The sequence below is a fragment of the Enoplosus armatus genome, chromosome 22 (assembly GCF_043641665.1).
Source record: "Enoplosus armatus isolate fEnoArm2 chromosome 22, fEnoArm2.hap1, whole genome shotgun sequence".
Lineage (NCBI taxonomy): Eukaryota > Metazoa > Chordata > Actinopteri > Centrarchiformes > Enoplosidae > Enoplosus > Enoplosus armatus.
In genome coordinates this window covers 3,732,774-3,742,394 of record NC_092201.1, presented here as the reverse complement: position 1 = coordinate 3,742,394, position 9,621 = coordinate 3,732,774, and positions in this window count along the sequence as shown.

The window sequence follows — 9,621 nt, the reverse complement described above, 5'->3', positions numbered from 1 at the left end:
GCCTCTTTCAGGACGGCGACAAAACACGGCACCCGGTGAAACAGTTTCTCCCACTAATCCTCTGATTTCTAAACCGGGCAGAGTGAAACAGTTTTGTTTTGATGGCTTGAGAGGAGATAAGTAATTAGTGATTATCTTTGACAGTTTCTACCAATTCCTCTGAGTGAGGTCTTTGGTAATGAGAGCTTAAGGGCAGAGTGGTGTTTATTGAAGGTGAGATGAGACTTCTTTCGCCCGGAGGTCTGGCTGTAACGCTGCGCTCAGACCTCCGTACCTCGCCTGAGGGGCTTCACTCATGGAGGTCCTGGGTTAGTGCTGGGAGTCGTCCGCTTGTCAGAGTGTAAAACCTGGAAGGGTCAGGCTTTAACTGAAACCCACAACAACATCCAGCCGAGATTTATAGTCTGATATCTGCATCAGAGAATGTCCTCCAGGAGCTTTCCTTTGGTGTTTTTTATTTATTTACATCTCATTAGTTATCGATCCAGTGTACATTCCCTGAGTTACTGAAATCTCAGGGACGTAGATTACATCGATTGGATAAGATCACAGCAAAAATGACTGCATAAAGTTGCTGTACACATTGTTGTTTGGAATAAGCAAAGACATTTTAGTAGTTTGACATTTTGGCTAACTGTCTCCTGGCTGCAGCTTCATATTTAGCGAACGGACAGATGATGAGATTTCAATCTTCTCATCTAATTTCAGAAAGTAAACGAAGCTAATTTCCCAAAGTATTAAACTATTTCTTTGACAGATGTTTGGAATATTACTAAAATCTGATTTCCAGCCTTAATGTCAGCTCTAGATGAAAAAAAGATTGAATATCTTACTAATTAAAATCAAGATCACTTACCTTGAAACAAGTAAATCTATTTATCTTGATAAAGATAATATGACTTTCCCGAATTGCGTCTTTCTCAGTGTGCTCATTTAGTTCTCCCAGTTGTTTTATTGGTATTCCTACACCTCTTTGCTGTTTCCTATTATTTCCTAATGAAACAACCCACTGTGCCCACTTGTGTCATTAAAGTTACATCTAATCCTCATCATCATTGCGTTTATCATCATGACATAATACACCCACTCTGTGCTGTCTCAGGACGCTGCGGCTCAACTGCATCTCGCTACTCGGAGCTCAGCTGCAGTCGGTCTCGTGTGTTTGATGAACTGGAGGCCATCGCCCCTCGGTCAACTTCCTGTCCATCTCTGGACCAGATATCAGACTCATCCGGTCGCCTGTCACCCGATACAGGTACACACACAAACACACACTCAACCAACTGAAATATCTCAACAACTGTCGGATGGTGTGCAGACATAACTTCATCTAGCGCCATCATCAGGTCAAAATGTCATCCAGTACTTTGCTTTACAACCGAATACCTGAAAAACGAATGACGTTCAGCCTCACCAGCCTCGGCTGTCCTTTGTTAGTAGAGTAGTTTAGTCCTAATTAGCAAATGTTAGCGTGCTAACACGCTTCGCTATGATGGTGAACATGGTAAACATCAGCATGTTGTCTTGTTTTCCTTTATTTTATTAATTGTTTTATCCATGAAAGTGGTAACATCTTAAAATTGCTGGTTTTGTTTGACTAACACTGAAAAATATTTAATTTCCGATTATATAAAACAGAGAAAACCAGCAAATGTTTGGCACTTTTGCTCCAGCACTAAACTTACATTTCAAACTTCCATTAGATTATTAATATTATAAATATGTTCTTGAGCTTGTTTAAATAGATATAAAAGATTTGGTTTGAGCACATTATATCAAGTTTTGGAAAGTTGGCTCGTGTCATTCAGCGTTGATTGTGTTGAACTTAATGTTTTCATGTTTGTTGTTGTCGTTGTTGTTGTTGTTTGCGTCTCTTTGTGGCTCCAGTAATGTCTCAATTAGACATGCTGTCCTCTCTGTGACTTGTTACAGACGGGGACGGGCTTGTCTGAGCTCACTGTGTCAGGTCTTTGTATCGGCCCATGTTGGCCAACAAAAGCAGAGTAAATGCAATGTGTGTGTGTGTCTGTGTGTGTGTGTGTGTGCATGCCTGTGTTAGATAGCATGTGTAAATGTGTGTGTGTGTGTGTGTGTGTGTGTGTGTCCTGGAGGTGGTTCAGTGAGCTGCTGAGAGAGACATTAGCCAATGAAGACTTCCTCCACCTCCCTCATAGCTTGCTAATCCCTGACAAGGTGTTTAACCTGCTCGCTTGACCCGGACCTCCATCTGACCCCGACGACCTTTGCCCCGAGGATGTGGAAGGATCAGGGCGGCCGCTGCCATAGCAACCACGGCGTGATAAAATCAACCCAGGGCTCAAATCAAATGAGAGCTAATGCTCCAGAATGATTTCTATCAGAAACAATTTACATCTGTGTAGAAAGTCTCTGATTTAAAGCTTCGCTGAGTAGGAATCTTATTGAAAAATACAGATAACTTATCAGGAGCAATCACACAGAGGCAGAGCTGAGAGGAGTATTTAATCTTCACATACATGTGGGGACCCAGGTCCTGTTTTTACTTGCAAAAAGTGAAAATATTTATTCACAGAGCAATACTGAATAACATGCAGATACATAGGCAACACATGAAGAAGCTTTCAATTGTCTCTTTTCTTCCTCTTAAAGCAGATTTGTTTCATCATTTACATGATGTTTTAAAACGGGTATCTTTTTCTCAAACGTCATCTTGCCACCAAAGTATAAAGCGTTAATCTGAGTGGGTGGTAGCCAGTGTGCCCAACGCCTTAATCACAAGATTAGTCATTTGTTATCTGCCACAGTGTTTGCTAAGTGTCTTTCAGTCTTGTGGCTACTTTTGGCTAATTATGAACTAATACCCGGCCTAACTGAAAGTGTGTCCCTCCACATTATGTTACACCCACGGTTATCCCAGGGATTTCCTCTCAACGACTCCTTCATTTATCAGCCAAGGCAACGCTTCCTTTTTTCTCACCTGAGGGATCACTTGACCAGGCATCAGCACACATACAGACGTGTGTGACTTAGCAACTGAAAACACTTACAGGAACGTGTGTGTGTGTGTGTGTGTGTGTGTGTGTGTGTGTGTGTGTGTAGTGGGGTACCTGCAGCGGAGCGTGTTGTGTGAAATCCCCTCGGAGAGGAATGGCAGCTCCACACCCCGCCAGCGTGGGCCGGGGATTTGCATGAGCACCGAGCCACACTGTCACTGATCCCCTTTTAATTGGGTGTGACGATGAGAACTTTGGAGCCTGAAGCGGGAGGTGGAGGGGTGGAGGGGTGGGGGTGGTGAGTTACTACTGTAATGGGGTGGGGGGTTTGGAGGGAAGGCAGTTAAATTTACAGTAATTCCTCATCCAGTCCAACAAGTTTCTGTTCTGTATTTGGGCTTTTGATTCTCTGATTATATGAAGGATGTTTTACAGTCTAATCTTCTAGGAGATCTCATACTTTGTTAAGATGTTTATGTTTTGACAGTTACTCTGTTTTCTTGAGTGCGTATTTGAATTGTACATATTTTCCATTCACCTTTGTAGTCATGCTAGCAGCATGGCTTTAGGGATGGCGATGTCGGTTTGTCAATCGAGCCACTTCTTTGGTGCAAACTAAAATATCTCAACAACCTCTGGACTTTCACGGTTCGCAGAGGATGAATCCTACTGACTTTGGTGATCCCCTGACTTTTCCTTTAGCGCCGCCATGAGTTTGACATCTGTGGTTTTAAGTGAAGATTTTGGGGATCTTTTTTTATCAAGTGCCAAAACATGGTTTATGACCAGATTTCACGGCAATCCATCCAATAGTTGCAGAGGAAGCTGAGCCAGAAGGCAAAGCTTTCGATTTACCAGAACGTTGCTGGGGAGGTTGACGTCTGGGCTACCTTGCTTCGCCTGCTGCCACCGCGACCCGTATAAGCTGCAGAAAATGGATGGATGGACTATTTTATGTCTGAATATAAGATTCAATCACTTGTTTGTCTGCTTATTGTTAGCAGCTGCCTTGCAGACCCATCAGTGGTCTGTTTAGTTATCCAAATGATTCAGCTATTCAACAGCAAACCTGTTCTACAGAAGTTACATCGTTATTTGTTATGTGCTGCAGCGCCGCAGGGTATTTTTCTACAATTTCAGACTGTGTTGTCTCCCCCTGCAGAGCTGTCTCCCGGCCTGGCAGCGCTGACGGTTGGCTGTGACTCAGGGAATCTGGGCTCCCTGTCCCGGGTCCAGCTGCTCCTCCTGGACCGACTGGAGCCGGAGATCCTGCCGAGTCCCTTCGGTCAGGAAGAGGAGCTCTCACCGGTGCAGGACTGGTCCGATCTGAGGATGCACTATGATCCAGGATTTACTTCAGCAGGTATAGTTCTTAATGAGAAAGATACATTAACACATTTAGATGGTTTAGGTGTTTGACAAAAAGGAAAACTCAACTCAAGGTTCACTAACCAGCCTTTTCAGGAGCTTTCAACCTGAACGCCTAAAGTTTAAAGCTCTGGAAAACCAAACTAAAATCAACACATTTCATATAAATGGCAAAATTCTCTCCATGAGGAACCAATGGGAGGAAGTGGGAATGTGAGGGAAGGCAACATACACACAGTTTAATGCCAGGATTAAATATAATCCAGCAAAAACATCCAGAAACACTTGATACAAGTAACTTGTTAATGCCAGGTGGAAACTGAGCCAAAAGAGGAAGTTCACACTCAAAAGACAAACTCTGAGTCAGCATCAATTTTCCTTTTGAACTAGTGACATTTTTTTATTCAGTCAAAAAGTATCCAAACTGTGATTTATTTGTGATCATTTTATTGTGATCTCCAGTATTTGGGATTTTTTTTTTACGAGCATATACTCCATCGTGACTGGCGAGTATAAACCTCCTGCTGTGACAAATCTGTCTGGCAGTTTGAATGAGATCGTTTGATAAGCAAAAACCGTCACTTTAATAACAGGGAGCAGTCAGACAGAACGTGACACTGCAGGCGTGTTTTCTCCGTCCGCGGCCGGCCTTCAGAGTAAGCGACGCCTTTATGGCGTCAAGCGGCTTTTCTTTAACGAGCTGTGATACAGCCTTTCATGTAGTCCCAGGCATGCCGCTGCGAGCCCTCAACCGCTCTCCCCGACGAAGGTGTGGCAGCTCAGAGGGAAGGTTTATAGGGATATCAGGATGTGCCATATTAATAAAGATCAAACCGCTAGAGTGGATCATTAACTGGGAAAGTCCGACTGAGATAGCTGGACAGATAACGCTGCATACATAACAGTGGATAAGAAACTGAGGAGAGTGTGTGCAGAAAAGTCATTCAGTCTAGCGCCTGTTGCTTATAGTCTGATAACACATCGGAGCGAGAGATAAACACTGCAGACGTTTAAAGGTTCAATTCAACATCTCTCGCTTAACTCCAGTGGTGTGTAGCCATGCAGATAGATTTGGGTTTATTTGTCTCAATGTCTCAAACACTTTCCAGAACGAGTCCTGGTTAAGGGTCAGGAGGAGTTCGCAGGTCATCCAACCATGGCTACTGTAGCTTTTCAAGACAAGTAAAAGACAAGTTCAGCTGTAGATTTTCTGTTCTGCTGCTCACAGGTCAGTTCTTCAACTTCGACCTGCAATATTTACGATTGGCCAATAGTAACAGTGATGCCTTTGAGATAGAATTGTCCAGAAGTGTTGTATGAGCCTCTCTACGACTGATCTTCTTGCTCAGAGATACACTTTTGCCTTTAGACGCGGTCAGACGACACCTCACAGAAACTCATTTGTTTCAAGGACACTGAAGAAGAAGAAATAGTGTCCATGAAAACTGTCTATGGACAGAGTAATAGGGATACTCTTTTTGAAAAGAGGGGTTAAATGTTTTAAATGCAATGTTATGAGACACCACTGACATTCCATTGACCTCCATTGTATTGGCATGGCTGCAGATATCTCAAAACCTGGACAAATTAAGCCAGATATCACCAGAGGTAAGAGAGAAAATGTGGGGGGGGGGTTTTCTCTTTACCAACAAAAGAGAAATATGGCAACCATGGTGGTTTTCTTTTTATTCATGCATCTATGCCACCAATGTTTACAACAAGAGAAAATCTGTCTGAGTTTGCAGGAAGTTTATCTTTCCTCTGTGTCTCCTGAACAATGTTTGCACCTGGCACGCTTCTGCAGACAGGTGCTCCTCTCGGGTTTTGTTGCTCCATTTTTTTTTTTATTTGCTCAGAGATTAAGAGCCATAATTGGAACTAATACACTACATTACTCATATCTGTGCGCACACACTCAAGTACAAAAGACAAGTGCATGTAAGTGTGCGCGCCGGGGGCTAACACTTATGTACGCGTGTGCATGGACGCACACGCCTGCCTGCCTACACCACAACTGCAAACACACAACTGCTTCCTCTGCCTTCAGCCCGACGCTGTGTCCTGTGTGGTTTTGTCAGGTGTTTTGAGGCCCCTCACAGCTGGCAGCATCTCTGAAAGGTGTGACTCTGCAGGGAAAGTCCAGGAAAACAAATCGGTGAGTGCCGCTGCCCCTTGTGAAACCGCTTTTCACTCTCTACCCCCACCCCCTGCTCCGTTCATCTATCAGATTTTCTCCAAAAGCAGGACTGCGCCTTGTCGTGAGCAAACACTAGACCTTGAAGAATCAACTCCTATCAGACAATAACCCCAGACCTGGCACACACACAGTCTCACACAAGGACCCCCTTTAACAAACTTGAACTGGCATGCATTTATAACTGTCATTCCAGTAAGACGAGCCAAATTGTTGTTGATAATTGAGACACAATATAACAGAGGGCACGCGGCGTGCAGCAGGTGTGTGGTTAATCAGTCACGGGCTGCAGGAGGGGGAGGGCCTGACTGTACGGGAGCAGGCTTTTACACCAGCTCATTGCTCTGTCACAGGGGGGTACGCTCGGCTAAATGCCCGACACGGTGGGATTCTTTTGGAGGATGCACCGCCACTAGGATCAGACAGGGGTTGAGGGGTGAGGGGTCAGGGGGGGTAAACGGGGCTTGAGCACGCTGGGCTGCGGTGGAATGGACGCAGGTGCTCCACGTGATCTACGATTAATCTTCCCTTTATGACGGATGAGAGAGAGCCCCTGAAAAGCATGAATGAGACTCATAAGCCCCCCGCAATTATGGCAAACCACAATGAGGAGCTGGAGTGCTCAGAGCAGGATTCATACGGTCATTTGCGTAATGCACCTCACTGAACCAAATATCCACACAGTGGATTATCTATAAAGAAGAGAAACAGATAAACCAGTGGTATGTTTTGAGTTGGGAAGTGGGAGGAGCTGTGGGAATATCTTTAATCACTGTAAATTCCCATTTGCACGTCGTGTTTTTGGTGATTTCTCCAATGTTCTGCAACATAGAGTGTCAGGAGTTTTAAAGGAAGAGTTTGACATTTTTGGAAAAATGCTTATTAGTTATTTCTCAGAGAGTCAGATGAGAAGATTGAAAGCCGTACAACAGTCTTGTCGTCACTGTGAGGTTATAAATCCTTGCTCCACAGTTGTGCTGCTGTCTATGCAGTCTGTCTTGTGTTTCCCTGCAGGATCAGTCTGAAGGAGGATCTGGGTCACCGTCTTCATGGATCATAGACTTGAGTCCATCATACAACATGCTCACATCCGCCTATTCTCCCTGCAAGTCCAATCACGGTACTGTACTCCCTTTAAATCTACCCAGAAAACTGATTATTTCTCTTGATCTGTGTGTGCTGCTATGAGATATCGCCTCTCTGTTAAAACTGGCGCTCTCTCTTAAGAGCCTATAACAACAATACTTAATCAATACAAGAGCCCGTCTTCACCATTAGCGTCTGATCCGGTAAAAGCCTCCTCAGTCCCTGTCAGCTCTGCTTTATTAGGAGCCATTGTCTCCTCACTGTCAGCGCTGTGTTTGGCGTTCCCTTGCCTCCGGTACACTTAAGCCCGCTAATCCTTGCGAGGGCCAGCTGGCTCGAAGTATCGCCTTCACCTGTGTGGCCGACTTGTGTACATTCATGAATGATGGTTCAGAGGCAGCGCTTACTGTACGGACCACAAACACTGGAAAGCTGGCAGCGCAAGACAGGAAAAAGGTCAGGAGTGCTGTCACCACATGGAAATGGAGAGTCTTTCTCCTCCCGTCGTCATTTGAGCTCATCTGTCAGACTGCGACCATGCTCTGTTTTGTTTCTCGCTGGTGACGCACTTGTCCGGTATCAGTCATTGTTCTGTGACACTAATGGTCCACGGTGTGCTGTATTCCAAGAGGATGTTACAAACGCATCCATCATATCAGAGATTGATGTGTCTGATGGCCAAGCTGCAGCTAACCGTTTGGACCAAAGGCACAGTGATATGTCTTTCTACTCCCACATGCATGACGTCAAGTGCCAAGGCTGCCAAGTTTAAAAACTTGTTTTTGATGAAATACTGTGACCATCTATCTTTCAATCATTTTGACGTCAGTTTTCATAAAACTTGCAGGGATAAAGATCGTGTTTGGATTAGCCTGATTTAAGGCGTCAACGTGCTTCAAACAAAAGTGCTTCTCAGTTGTCGAACAGCATCTAAAAACGCCCTCCCTCCGCCAGCAAGCAGGCATTTTCTAAAGTCTGAAAAAATAATATCTAATTATATCTTTAGGGTTATCTCGGCTAAGAAATGCTATTGAGTTGCATTATGGGAATTGTAGGATCCTGCATTTTTAGAGTGTGACCCATATTAGGGACTAATAGTCCAGATATCTCTGCCTCTGCTGTGTTTTCTAATACTATTTATCTCTATAAGTCCCAGGCTGTTGTCAGGGCACCCAGAAATCCTAAACTCTGCATCTATGTTTTATTTGGATCTTTCCAAAATGGTAACTCTACTGTGCGATATGTTACTACATTTTCTGTATGTTTCTAACAGGGAAGACTGACCTTTATATGATTTAATGATTGAGAGTGATTGATTTATTAGCTTGTTAAATGTATACAATGTGCATCCATTGTCACAGCACACAATGACTGAAATTCCCTTCAGCTTTAAAATGCAGCTCTTTAAGCTCGTTACACATTTTAAAACACAACTTTTAACTTCTCTATAAGAATTAAACAAACTCGTCTCATGAAAAAAAAAAAGATGTCACCCAGAGGATCTTCTTGTGTGCTTTGACCTTTTAGAGGCCAAAGGCATGGTCACACTCAGGGGGAGGAGAAAGGGGAGGTGGGAGGGGGGGGGGGGTCATCAGCAGGGCGTGGAGAGGTCACGCCTGAGGTCACACACTCTCTATAAGATGCCCAGTGTGTGGCATGTCTTTGTGTGGATAGGTGAGATTCGGTTACCCTGGAGGTGCGAGCAGTTCAACCTTTGAATAGGGATCCCAAGTAATGGAGGGAATGACCCCATTATGACTCAGTGTGTTTGAGACAGTTGAGAAAATGGGCTTGTGACACCATTTGCATAAGTTATAGTTGATCAGTTCACATGACCGACTGCTGATTTACATTTAGATTAAGGGGAGATATGTTGAGAATATATATATTATTTGTGTTAAAATGGTTAGTGAGGAAGTTAACAGTGACAAACCACCCAACTTTGCAGTTTACCAAAGCGCTAGAGAGCTTTTTAGTGTCTTTCAGCTGGTTCAATTTCAA